Consider the following 15,317-nt stretch of genomic DNA (forward strand, 5'->3'; position numbering starts at 1 on the left):
TTACAGTAAGATACAGTGGCTTTTTTCTTTCTTTTTTTTTTCTTTGATTAAAAGATGTGTGCATCATAGTCCCTCAGCTCTTGGCTAAAAGAGTAAACTGTGCTGGTTTAATAAGATGTGAAAGCAAAGCTCCCTTTCTGCACAATGCACATGATTAATAAGCTTATGGTAATTGGGTTGGAATGTCCTCTGAGTAAAAGAGATATTTTTCTTCTAATTTACAAGACAAATTACCCATCATCAATAATATTTTGCCTAGAGAAATCTTTGATTTTTGGCAGTGTTGTCCTGCACTTTTAATCAAAAATACACATACAGCATTTTTTCTTTATTACTGTAGTACGATTCATATTAATTAAAACGCATCCCCATCGGCATGCAATGCATAGATTTTATATTTGAATTATTACATTTCTTGTGTTTTTTCACAAAGTATTGAGAATAATGTAAATGGATGAGCTGAGGTTTTCCCAGCAATATGAATTAATATACAAATATCAGTTATGCTTTGAAAAAAACAACAATACAATTTTCATTTAAATATATAGAGGTTTATGTGAAATGTTATGTGCAGTTTCAACAGAACTGTAACTAATGGTAACTAGAGGAGCTTATGATTATTATTAATATGAGAATATATATTTTAGGTAGTATATGAAGATGTACGACCAAGCAACTGTGCATATAAGGGAGTCTAATTAGATTTCAGTGTTTCTGTACTGTGGAAATAGTTCTTCAACTTTCCCAGCGTTCTTCATGAGTGTGTCTAAATTATGAAAAATCTTGATATATTTGCTCTTCTGTTTGGTTCCGCTAGTGGCAAATGACTTCCGGCACTGTAATTGAATTCTAAGCCAACTCATAATACAAAGACACTAGCAGCACAGCTCATTATGCGTGTTGGGATTATGTTATTTACACTGCGAGTTACTCTGCCCACTGACCTAAGCAGGCAACAGTGTTAGCTGAGCCTCGACACACAAATCTCGATGCAGACCTTGTTTACAACACACACACACACACACACACACACACACACACACACACACACACACGCCAGCACATATTCACTGCCAACTTACAACAAGTGCTATTACAGTCAGTATTAGAACAACACAGAAACCATCTGCCGACCAGATTTAATCTGATCCAATTAGCATACCATTTGCATTGATTAATCCACAAAAATATGCTGCATAATATAATTTCTGAATGAGTCAGTTCATGCCAAATAAAATCACTAACAGACAAATGGATGCTAAATCACTGTCTGGGAATCATAACCTATTTCATTCCATGTAAATTAGAGGAGGGAGTGAGAGAGAGGGGCAGAGAAAGAGAGAGACAGAGAAACAGAAATCAGAATCAGGTTAGAGATAGACTGGTCATTTTTCTAGCTGTCAGCTGTTTGCTTTGCGGTGGTGAGGGTGAATGACAATGGTGGCTGTGACACTCTACCTCACGCAGAACTGGAAAACTTGCATGCATGCAGTGAGAAGTAGAATGCATCTGGCAAACCTGTGTTTCCTACACCTGTGCTCCTATTTTGTCTCACTGCAATCTCTACAAGTACGCTAATAAAATTATGTCCATGTATTTATTTAGATAAGGAGCATTGTGATTATCCCTTTATACACTTTACTTACTGTAAATCCATATTATTTCCGGCCGGGCTCCAGACCGCATAAATGTTTTAAAACCTGCCTTGCTGCATCCTAAACATTATGAAACCTCATAAGTGACTGATTTGGGACAGTCTAAACAGACCGCAACACCTGTGAAGCACATGGAAGATTTAATTCACATGTAATAAAATATATATCATAATGTTTTAATAATAAAACTACACAACCGTTCAAACATTTGGAGTTTTTTCAATGTTTCTTTAAGAAGCCTCTTATGCTTACAAAGGCTGCATTTATTTAATCAAACAAATACTGAAAAAACAATGTCTTGAAAAATTATTACAATTTAAAAAAAAATTACATTTGGAACCATTATTGGGCCATTAATTTGTATTTCCATATATGCAAGTGTTTGCAAAGTGTCTATCTTAATTGTCTTATTCAATGCAACTAACTGTACAAAGAAAAAATGTTTGTATACAATATATAAGGACAATACCCCTGGAGAAACCTGGGCTTATGTGTCTTGCTCAAGGGCACTGTGGCTTATGAAACCATACCGTGTGCTCACGCTGAAGAAGGTAAGCCAACGCATCACATGACTTCTGCTCTTCTACTGTTTTTGTGCACAGAAACCTTGACATAAAGCCTTTCTTAATTCCCATCTTCACTTTATGCACTCAATGAAATATACTTCAGTTACAAAACCTTGCTCCGTCTTTCTCAATAGTTTGCCATGGAGGACACACAACAGGACACAATAGATTTGTCCCACACACAGGCAATCTAGAAGTGTACAAATGCGCCCAAGAGCATCTTTACAAGTTGGTATTTCTTATGGCTGCCCCGCAATAGGCACGACTTACAACAATGAAGACAACCTTCAACCAAGGCTGTGGAACTTCATTATACAACATTTCAGCAGCCTGATAAACACGTACACCAGTCATCTCATTGGAACACAGTTATTATAAAGTTCTTTTTATATGACCCTGTTAATAATAGGCACTATAATGCATGTATAAACATCTGATCAGCCACTGACATTATGATACCATTTGTGAAAGTGAATAGAACGGTTCTTAACATTTCTACAACGCATTCGGTACTGTGAACTCTATCTTCTGACCTAAATCAATATATAAATTAACATTATCTTGTACATTAGGTGTTATTTCTAATACAGGTCCTCCATAGACTTGCACTAGATGGGCAAAAGCTTTGGAAGGATTGATTTTAACGGTGGGGCGTAGTGAAGAGTCAGTTTAAGAGTTGGTAAATGTGACCGATTGAATATAAATTGCCAGCCTGACCTAGTTATTCAAAGTCATTCAAGGTTTAGAAGAAATGTAAATAGTAATAAATGAATGCAAGTCTCATCAGCTGTGAAATGATTCTTAGCAACAAAGCGAGGCAAGGGTATTTTTGAGCTCTTGACTGCCAGGTGTATGCAAGCATTTTAATTAAATTACATTAAATACCGTACAGATGATTGCAGTCTACATTAGTTATTAATTAATTCTGATGCTTGTGATTACTTAAAAGTAATTATAGGCATGTAAACTATTTATTTGACTACATCTGTAAACACATCGGCATGAGAATAAACACAACTGAAGTAGTCATGAAGGATAACTAGTTTAAAGGGTCAATTCATCCATAAAATGAAAATTCTGCCATGATTTACTCAGCCTCAATGTCATTTTAAAAAGTGTTTACTGTTTTCCTTGGAAATTTGAATAATCTTTTTACTAATAATCTTTTTACTAAAATTACATACATTTTGAGGGTGGAGGGAGACAGCATTCGCTCCAACCCATCTTGCACACAACTCTAACTGGGCATCTTCAGGGGTCTTCGGGGGTACTTGATACACTCGGTCAACTTTACTGTAGTAAATGCTGAACAATAGCAAGTGGAAATACTGGTTTAATTCAGCCATATATGTTTGAGCCAGAAACTGATTCAGAAGAAGAAGTAGAAGGGTGGCTTCTCTTGAGACTCCCCTGCTTCAGAGCATTGTTAAAGGGCCCCTATTATGCTTCCTAATGTTTTTTTGGAGTCTCTTACAACAGGTTTACATGCATCAAAGGCCAAAAAACGGTTTCACTTTCTCATAATATACATTTGCACATCACCACATTTTCTATGATTCTCAAACGACTCGTCAAATGAATCAATCTCTCTAAATCCCTCCTTTCCGTGAGCTACTCTACTCTGAATCGCCAGACAGCTCAGTCTGTTGTGATTGGTCTGCCATTTACAGCGCGTGTCGAACACAAAAACGCCCATTGCCATAACAACGTCAGCTGTCCTGAGGCGTCCTACACCGTAAACTAAACACAGTAACAAACAATGACGTCGATTTTACCATATCAATGCGAACACAAGTCCGACGATGAAACATTGGAAGAACTAAGTATGTTATTCAACCCGAACCTCCATCACAAGAAAACGGCTTATGACTCGTTTGAAAAACAATTAATTTCATTGACTCAGAGTCGACTCTTACTTTTGAAAGACAATAACTTTATGCAGGGTTTCCGCGGGGTCTTAAAAAGTCTAAAATTCGGAACTTTAAATTTAAGGCCTTAAAAAGTCTTAAAAACGGACAGATTTTCATCCTAGGTCTTAAATTTCATTTAGTCAGGTCTAAAAAAAGTGTTTACCCTCGTTCATTTCCAGAAACACTGGCCGCAGAAAGTTATTACAAAGTAGCAAAAAAGTATCGAGTTGTAGCCTACAAAGCGGAGCCCTAGAGCATGGGTCTCCAACACGTCGCTCACTTGCTACCAATAGCTCGTGGCTTGATATGAGCTAGCTCGCCAGAGGCCGTTCACATATCGCGTCTTTTGCACGCTCAAGTTTGTTTAAATGTAGGTGCGTGGCAAGCGCGCTCATAATTGAAGCGACGCGCAAATTTTTTTACCAGGCGCAACAAGATGAAAAAAATCTAAACTTTTCAGAATGCCGCAAACGCACCGCAGGTCATGTGACAGGAACCAACCAATCACCCCTTTCCGTAACAACATTGAAAGCTCAGTCAACATGAAGGATGGGGGTGCACCCAAACATTACTAATAAATATAAGCTAATGTGTAAATGTCAGTAATTTATCTTTTTTGACTCATTCTTTTTATAAAAAAAATATTTAAAGGCTGAAATATGAGGTTTATCTTTGTATAAAACGTTTTTTGTCAAAACTTTTTTTGAACTTGTACGTGTTAGTAAATAACATGTTGCAAGACACTCTTTAAAATCTGGCCATCATTTTTAATGGTATTTTAATGTTTACGTAAACAAAAAGTGCATATTGATGCTAATCAATTAGTTATTTGCTGTTTTTCGACATAAAACTTGTTGAATTGACTTCATTCTGCAGTATTAGTACTTTTTGAACAGGATTCTGTGATAACCGTGATAATTTTGGTCACTTTAATCATATCATCATTTCCTCTCTAGTTATGATCAACTAAAATCAACAATAATTGTGTTTTTACAGTATAATATGCAAAAGTACAATTTTCTATTAAAAAAATATCTTTCTCACACACACACATCAGATAATCCTAGATAGATAGAAAGATAGATAGATACTCGAATGATCCCGAGTTAACTATCTATCTAACTTGGATAATGCGTCGTGTAGGTCTTAAAATTCACTTAGAGCTGTGTTACACACACTACATGAAAGGTCATTTTCAAAAATCCATAATTGGGGCCTTTTAATGATATGCTAAAGCCCGCCCGTACGTTGATGGGATTGGTAACAAAAAATTTGTGACGTAGAGAACAAGGGCGATTTCAAACCGGGTCTTTTTTTTTCACTGCAGTTTTAAGGAGAAAATAGTCAGCAATGGTGTGTTGACTTATGAATTTGCTCATGGTTTATCTTAAAGCATATTAAAAACACTCAAATTTAATTATCACTTTTCTAGTACTGTATAGTTATATTAATTCCTTTGAAATTGAATTCAATTCATTTGAATTCTTCTTCCTTGCATGCTAATTTTATTTGTAATCTTGTATTATGGCTGTTGAAATAGTCTATATATGAATATTTAGTATGTACAAGCATCTGTCCAGTTTGATGCGTGAACTCTAACCTGCACTGGATCCCCACACAATTACCCTCCCATGAGCCATGTTTACCTGTTCCGTGACATTAGTACAAACACACTGATATCTTCCCACTGTGCTGTGCAGTGAGTCGGAGCAATCAGACATACACGATCATCCTTTTGAAAAATCAAAGCTGGGCTTCCAGCTGAGCCAAGTTTGATATCCAAAGGCAGGCTGCCCAGCGAGACTATCTCTGCTCTGTTTTGATGAGGTGAAGTCTCACACTGTTATGACAGTTGAATATTTATTTTGGGGGAAACTTCCTTTGCGTCCATCATTTGATTGGCCAATTTTTTTTTTTTTCTGCCAGCGACATTCGTAAATTTGCACAGTTTCCCTGTGATTTCAGGCACCAACACAAAAACTTGAGGATGACCAGTGGATTGCTTTTGCTGGAGATCTTCAAACACGTGTGTGCAATGACAAAAGATAGTTGTGTAGTTCAAAATTTCAGCTAAATAGCTCTCTCTGTGGAACAATGCTACAGCACAGTGAGCCGTGATGGAGTCTGGAGTGCATAGCTTGAGGTGTTTGATAAGACCTGCACAGGCTTAGCTCCGAGGGGTTACTGAGGTGGGCTGACAGCATTGTGCGAATCCTCAGGGACTCTCTGCCTCTATGATTACAGCTCGCTGCACTTTCTCTCTCTCTCTCTCGTTCTCTCTCTCTCTCAGCTGTTTGACTCTTAAAATAGACCCTCAAGGTCTGGCTGGCTCCTATTCCCAGCTGTAACTCGAGAGATTTCTAAAACAGAGTGACCACTTGCTCTTTTGTCCACAACCTGCAGAGTGTGAGATGTGGATGGGGTCCAAGGTGGAAGACAAACGTCAAAAATTTCTCGTCTTCTAAACATTTTTCGTCATGCAGTGATTTTAGCACAGTAGGATGTTTTTCTTGATCAATCGTCCCATCAAACAGTCGTCACCTTACTGCCAAAATGAACTGTATATGACTGGTTGATTGAATTACTGTTTCCATTATGTTGTTTCCACTTTTGATCAATTTAATGCATCCTTGCTAAATAAAATTATTTATTTATTTGAATAAAAATTAAACTTACTGACCCAAAACTTTGAACAATATGTATATCTCTTAGTGTGTCACCAGGTATGCATGATGTTGTGGATTTACAAATTTGAATTCCAAGTTCAAGTTGCACATTTCTAAATGAAATGCTGGAAAGTCTGACCTGTGAGTTGATGGAGCGCTGCGTAACTCTCATGGTAAAGAATTCTAGTTCTTTAATAATTCCAAGTCATGTGCTCTCTGATTGAGAAGAGTAACAGCAAGTTTATCATTACTCAGTGGCCGTTCTTCATAGCCCTTGTGCCAACTAAACAAATGTATTTGCATATTTTTGAGGCAAATGAGGCGAATTATGTCAAATCAGAGATGGGACATTTGAGACTGACCTCTCTTGTACGAGTACGAACACAATTAAGGGACTTTGTTCAAGGACACCTCTTGAAAGTGTGCATTTGCTCTATAAATGACCAGCATCTCCTCTACTTAGGAGAGTTTTTAGGTTTTTAGGTTAAAGGCACATTGAATTCATGAAATTCATGGTTTTTAGTCCAAGAGATTCTACAAAAACTTTATGCATTCTTACTGGCAAGTGGTATTAATATACTAGTGACATTGAAAAGTCATCATCAGTTTAACCTGCATTCAGACAACTTATTTTTAGATTTCATAAAGTCCTTTCGTAATGAATAAGCACAAAGTGAAGTAGATAAGAGGGCTGTGTTTGAAAGAAAATGATGGCTGAGTTGATGCTTTTGCCGGGATCCTTGCGGTGTGGCGAATGCTGTGTCTGTGCCTGATGCGTGGGAAGCACTTCAGTGTCCAACTTCATGCTAAAATGCTCTTGTTAATTCCCCGTCGCTTCTGAGAGGGTAGAACTACCTGCAGAGAGAGACACACACACACACACACACACACACACACACACACACACACACACACACACACACACACACACACAGAGAGAGTAGTACACATGTGCACACACACATACTCACAGTTTCATAGATGGTAGACTGGGTAATGAAGCTGTGGAATTAATCACTGTGTAAAATGATGGAAAGTGTTTTCTCTATTCTGCACTGATGGCCACCGTAGGGAGTCATTCATAAAACAGCAGGTGGAGATGTCACTATGATGTCAGTTCCATACCTGTTGTTTAACATGGCAGAAGAGAACCTGTTCATCTACTGTATATTCTGAAGGAACCTCTATGGGCTCTTCATGTGATTTATACAAGTCGCAATTAATATTTTATTTATAATATGTTCACACCTAAAAATCTATAATTTAAAAATCTATTTTTTTTGTTGTTGTTGTTGTTGTCTTGTATTTGTGGTTCTGTGTGCGTTTGTTTGTTGTTTGTCTGAATATTGACATGTATAACTGTATTTTTGTTTATTTGATTATTGTTCTTTTGTGATGGTTGTGATGTATTTTAGGACCCCCTCGAAAACGAGATGGTGCATCTCAAGGGGTTTATCCTAATAAATAAATTTGAAGATATAAAAAAAATTAAACATATAGATATGTACACACAGACATACAGTAGCCAACATACTGTGTACATATACAAACATTTTAAAAACATTCTAGAAATCACACCTAAAAATTGGGTGAACTTTATAAAGTAAAATATTAATTGCATAAACCCAGTTGCAAATAACATTTATATTATTATCTGAGAATATATGGACACTATTTAGCAATGACATACCTTCTGCAAGTTGCAAATAACATTTATAATATTATCTGAGAATATATATATATATATATATATTCATAAATGTATAATTTTTTTTATCTGTCGTAAGAGCAGAATTTTACAGTATAGTTGAGCTAACTCTGCAGAATAAACTAGTGAAGTTAGTAAATCAACAATGTGTCTTTTCTGATCCATGATAAACCTTCACTTTGCAAAGGAGACAGTGAAAATGTGTCAGTGTTGCCAAAATGCTCTTTGAATGTTAAAGAAAAATACGTCTTCTCAATGAAAGCAGGAAGAGAGATCAGTAACGTGCACTGACCCGTAGATGAAACCTGTCTTGCTTTCTATTTTCCAGAAGGAGGGTTCTCAGAACCAAGAAGGTCTATAATACCTGGAGAGAACTATTCATTAGCAACTCCATTCATCGCAATTGCAGTTTGTTGGCTGGCACAGGATCCCTCAGAAGTATTCAACCAGCTTTCTGCCATCTTTTCACATGGAGATTCTGACGTAAGTCTGTTTCACGCTTTTAAAAGCTCTCCAAAAAATTTGCCACACAACAATGTAATGTCTTTGAATAATAATACACAAATATTAATATGTGATTAATTGCATTTCACGTAATTAGATGGATTAACATTTTAAATCGATTAACAGACCTAAAATTGTAAGATGCAACCTCTTTCAAATTGGATCCTGAAAAAATGTAATTATGATTTGATGTGAATACAAAGTACTTCCACAGCTAAAAAAATTTTATAAACAGCTCTGGCATAATTGTATGCAGCTACGTCTTTAATTTCACAAACATCACTCCAAACAACTTATCATGAATGCAGCCCATATGCTGAACTGACTGCCTTTGTGTCTAATGGCTGAATAGACATTGAGAATGTGAATAACATTGTGCAGTATTACAAAAAAAGGCATGTTGTTGATATTGAATCTTTTGTTATGATGCTAGACAAAGCATTCTGAGCATTTCTACATTCTGAGAAATATATTCTGAGAAACTCTTGAATCTGTGCCGAACTGCCAGTTGTAGGGTTTGGATGCGTGCATGACAAATGTGTTCAGGGCTTATGGGACAGTACACAGCTACACGGACCTCTCTGTTTCCCAATTTCTACATTTTAATCACAAATTTGGGCTATTCACAAACCGTGAAGTCAGAAGTGCTGGCCAAATATGATGGCGGCACTAACATGCTAATAAGAAGCTGTTGGAAGTAACATGAATATTGATAAAGACATTGATTGATAATGAAGTCCTTGTGGCATAAATATTCAGCACTTGGGTCACTATGGATTAACGCAGTTTTTTTAACAGTGCGACTTCAAGGCATGAAGCATTGTCCTGCTGGAAAAACCAATCCTCAGAGTTGGGGAACATTGTCAGAGCAGAAGGAAGCAAGTTTTCTTACAGGACAACCTTGTACGTGGCTTGATTCATGCGTCCTTCCCAAAGACAAATCTGCCCGATTGCAGCCTTGCTGAAGCACCCCCAGATCATCAATTTTCATCTTTTTCCAACACCTGGTCGTCTAATGGTTAGACGGAGACCTGGAGAGGCCTACAAGCCACAGCGTCTCGCACCCACTGTGAAATTTGGTGGAGAATCGGTGATGATCTGGGGGTGCTTCAGCAAGGCTGGAATCGGGCAGATTTGTTTTTGTGAAGGACACATGAATCAAGCCACGCACAAGGTTGTCCTGTAAGAAAACTTGCTTCCTTCTGCTCTGACAATGTTCCTCAACTCTGAGGATTGGTTTTGCCAGCAGGACAATGCTCCGTGCCACACAGCCAGGTCAATCAAGGTGTGGATGGAGGACCACCAGATCAAGACCCTGTCATGGCCAGCCCAATCTCCAGACCTGAACCCCATTGAAAACCTCTGGAATGTGATCAAGAGGAAGATGGATGGTCACAAGCATCAAACAAAGCCGAGCTGCTTGAATTTTTGCACCAGGAGTGGCATGAAGTCACCTAACATCAATGTGAAAGACTGGCGGAGAGCATGCCAAGACGCATGAAAGCTGTGATCCACCAAATATTGATTTCTGACCTCTTCCTAAGTTAAAACATTAGTATTGTGTTGTTTAAAATTTTATATGAACTTATTTTTTTCCATTATTCGAGGTCTGACAATACTGCATCTTTTGTGTTATTTTGACCAGTTGTTGTTTTCTGCAAATAAATGCTCTAAATGACAATATTTTTATTTGGAATTTGGGAGAAATGTTGTCAGTAATTTATAGAATAAAACAAAAATGTTAATTTTACCCAAACACATACCAATAAAATAGTAAAACCAGAGAAACTGATAATTTGCAGTGGTCTCTTAATTTTTTCCAGAGCTGTATATACCACAGTTTTCAACATTGATAAAAATAATAATACATGTTTCTTGAGCAGCAAATCAGCATACTAGAATGATTTCTGAAGGATAGACTAAAGTGCTGAAAATTCAGTTTTGCCATCACAGGATTTACTGTATTTAAAAAAATATAAAAAATGTAGCCTTGATAAGCATAAGAGACAAAAACATTTTTAAAAATCTTACTGACCATAAACATTTGAACGGTCATATACACAAGTGTTTCTTCAACTAGGGGCACTTTTATTTCCCAGGGCTCGACTGCTATTACATTTCTCCTTGTTTTATGAAGGTCACATTAAAACTGCATTAGAAGGACGTCACCTTTTTCAAAGTTTGTGTGTGTGTGGATGGGTGTGTGTGGGGTGGGGAGGGGGGCCTCTATTTTTAGAACCTATCAAGCTGTTTAATTATGCAAAAACTATGGATATATATTTAATTTTGTGTATTTACATAAAATGCTAGCAATGAAATTAGCCTTAACAAGACAAATGACATCACCAAGCCCTTGTATTCATGTGTGGCTCTATTTACTGTAGGTATAGAACGTCCACTTTTCACTATCCAATTAATTCCTAATGGATACATTTGCCATTATTTTCCCTATTGAATATCCAGTTTCACTCAGAAATATGTCACATTTTAACACTGGAACTGCCAGGGGTTGTTGTATACCTAAAACTGCTAAAAAATTACATTAAAACATAAGAGGCACGAAAGTGACAGCACGAAAATAAAGGCATTATATAGGTAAATTTGACCTGCTGGCACTTATAGATAGCCTATAAATGCCCCATTTTTAATCTGGTTTTATCTAAACAATTTTTAACAACAGAGGATTGTAAATAACACAGTTTTATCTAAAGTCAATGACTGGGAGACTTGGATATTTTATTGAAAATCTGTTATGTACATTTGAAAAACAGCCATGGGTAAATTTTACCCCGTGGTGGTTCTAGTGTTAAGGGTTATTGAAAATTGCAGCAGATGCTGTAGCATTTGTAGCATGCAAGAGCTGAGATAAAAAAAAAATCTCAAATTCAGTTCTTGTCATTTCTTTTGACCGAGCTTTTTTTTTTTCATTATGATTCTTTTTAAGTTATGTGTGACTTTCAACCAAACGATCAATTCATGTTCGTTCTCAGCAGATCAGAGGAGAGGCTAATTAAGCAGATGGCCTGGACTGCAGGCAGTTTCAGGATCTCAGTCACATACATATTCTCTGTACTTGTAGATCTATGCATACAGAATTAGTAATGATGATTAATGCATGAGTTCACACCTACTATTCGTGGCTTCATGCATGGATGTACATATAAACACTGTTCCTGACTGGTACTGTGTGTGGATGAAAGCGATTCACAAACGTGCCACACTCGCACATTCATTCGTGCATGTATCTTCTTTGCCTAGTTTTTATAATGTAAAATGTGCTGACACGCGCACATCACACCATGTATCGCTAACATCTTCATCCTTCTTGATTTGTAAGCTCCATGTCTATGAATAACTCCATTTCTCCAGGGACAGTAACACAATCAGCTGCTAATGCTAGTTCATTAGCTGTCCCCTCATGTGAGCACAACCACACACACAGACAGAGAAATCCACAAACATACAGATGCTGCACGTAGTTCTTTCACCGATTCACCATTCACCAGATATTTGATAGTTATAGATCAAATCATGATCACAGTTTGATTGGTTAAGAATGGTTTTGTGTGTGTATTTATATATACACACACACACACACACACACACACACACACACACACACACACACACACACACACACACACACACATATATATACAGTGTATATATATATATATATATATAAATGTGTGTATATATGTAGTGTGTGTGTTTACTATATATATATATATATACAGTATGTGTTTGTATGTATTTTTATTTATTTATTTATTGGAAATCTATATAGCAGTCTCTGTGGAAATCTGTTGCTGTCGTTTAGAAATGAGGTTGTGAAGTTCATTAAAGTAAAGATGTGAAAGTTATTGGTACATCCTGACCATTGTTTTCCTTTCTTTTATTCCCTGTTTTGTGTATAGTGTCGATTATGTGGCTTCAACAATTATGTAGTGAAATATAAATATGGATTGACAGCAGCCCTGAGACACAATAAATGCCATTACAAATAAACAAATGTACATTCACATATGCTTTTATACCGAAGTGACTTTCTTATATTGTGTTTGTAACAATTATATTGGCATTTAGCCAAGGAAAACATCAAGTACAAAAGGAACCTTGGTGCAGGTAACAGTGATGCATCAACACAGTTGCAGTGGTGAATATACTGTATACTGTATGTTCTTAAGGGGCGCAAAGTTCTTCTTCCCAGTGGACTTGGACTTTTGATATCAGTTGGTGTGAATGCATGAAGTTGCCTGCTGTCGTTTCCCACTAAAGCTGTGAGTTCATCTTTTGTTCCTCTTGTCTATGTTGTTTTAACTAGGTCAAGTGGTGGCCATGTGATTTCAGCATGTCTTGGACCCATCCCATGAGGAATAAAACCACTTTTTACTAGAAGACTGATATATCTGAAGTTTTCATCAAATGTGAGTGAACATGGTTTTAATGATATTTCTCAAATGTACTATTCATTTTTTAATATATGAAAAATTTGTGCACCTTGTCAACCCCAAGGTGCCAATTACAATTACTGTATTAAAAAGAAAATAGAAGTTGTAGTTTTTGGCTATTATAATATTATAAAGTGTTTTATTTTGCAAGCTAGATGAAAAAAAATAAGCTATTATGGAGCAATGTACCTGTAAGACAGATTATAAGACCAATAAAGAATTGAACTGTCCTGATGAGTCAATATGACTCTCAGCATATGTTTTAGCTTCTGTCTAATTGAGCGCTGTCTTACTGAGTTATTGTATTGAGTTGTTGTGTCCTTGAAATGCAAGTCCACATCACTGACTCATAGAAATTAAATCTACAATCTCAGCCAAAGCATCACTATTACTGTTGCTCATATTTTAGGGTTAGGAATTTGAACAAACCCTGTTTGCAACCCATTTGATTCCATAATGTTAAATACTTTATTAGTGCAAGAGAAAAAGGATATTTGATTTAATCCATCAGTAAAACATTGGACCATGAAAATTTGGTGTTCCAGACCTGAATTAGTTTGCAGCCGATTGTGAAGGACAACACCCATCCTGAAACACCTCCAGCACACACTTTTGAGGAGGATTTTGACCAGGATGTGAGTGCTAAAGATCAATTTCACCCTCCAGAACATCTCATCGCATTCCACTGGTAACATTTGTTTTTTAAGAAATGTACTGTCGTCAAGATTTTGAAAGCCTGCAAACTAAAAATTTGTAGACACTGTCAGTTGCTGCATAAAGGTGACATATTATGCCCCTTTTCACAAAATGTAATATAAATCTATGGTGTCTCCAGAATGTGTCTGTGAAATTTCAGCTCAAAATACCCCCCAGATCATTTATTATAGCTTGTCAAATTCGCTATAAAATCGCTATTCAAATTAGAGCTGGTTACACTGTTGTTGCTTGCAAAAACCAAACGGCGGCGCCGTGGGTGGAAACGTGCAGATTAAAGGACGGTAATATTAAAATAAGATCCCCTTCCTACTTCAGAAGGGGAGCGAAATCTGATCGTCTTAATTTTTGACATGCTTGAGAAAGGCTTACTAAAACAAAGTTACTGGGTTGTCACTTTTCACGTTTTCTGGGTTAGTAGATGCACCGGAGACCCGATTATAGAACTTAAACACAGAAAAAGTCAGATTTTCATGATATGTCACCTTTAATGGAATTATCAGTCAATTAAAGGGGAATTTTTATGCCCTTTTAAGTTTTGATTTAGTTTTTGGGGTCTACTAGAATAGGTTTTCATGCTTAAATGTTCAAAAAACACATTATTTTTCACATATTTGACATATTTTTCTCCTCTCTTCCCTGTCTGTCTGTAATGTTTTGTTTAATTCCTGTTTTGAAGCCCCTCCCTCTGAAAAGCGCAATGAGCTGTGATTGGTCAGCTGGCCCGGTGTGTTGTGATTGGTCAACTGCTTAAAGCGTGTTTGGAAAATGTCACACCCTTCACCATAACTGTGAGTTTCTACACACTACTAATAACGCAACTCAACCAGGCCTTAAGGTCCTTGCACACTGAGTCCGAAATTTGCCTACGAAATTTTCGCACGTTAAAAAATAACTACGACCTCATGTTTTGTCAATCACGTTTACACACTGCCTCCGAAACTTTCGGCCGTCATAAAAAAATTAGGATCGGGTTCGATTTTGCAGTAATAAGCATTTTGAATTTTGGTGTTTTGACAATTCAGAGCCACCGAATGACGAATACGAAAAAACACATGAAAATTTCAAACTCAGTGTGCAAGGACCTTTACTCCTTTTTTTTTGTTTGTTTTTTCACATGCCTTGGGTGGGAATTATTTAAAT

General features: G+C 36.8%; 1 long non-coding RNA gene across 1 annotated transcript; it reads left to right on the top strand.

Moving 5' to 3' along the window:
* The first annotated feature begins 3,816 nt into the window (after positions 1-3,816).
* LOC309474210 lies at positions 3,817-14,077 on the top strand. Its single transcript, XR_014197246.1, has 4 exons — positions 3,817-4,044; positions 8,834-8,988; positions 13,334-13,436; positions 14,006-14,077. It is a non-coding gene; the product is annotated as an uncharacterized lncRNA (long non-coding RNA).
* Positions 14,078-15,317: the final 1,240 nt, after the last annotated feature.

This window comes from Leuciscus leuciscus (genome assembly GCF_965113295.1).
Source record: "Leuciscus leuciscus genome assembly, chromosome: 14".
Taxonomy (NCBI): Eukaryota; Metazoa; Chordata; class Actinopteri; order Cypriniformes; family Leuciscidae; genus Leuciscus; species Leuciscus leuciscus.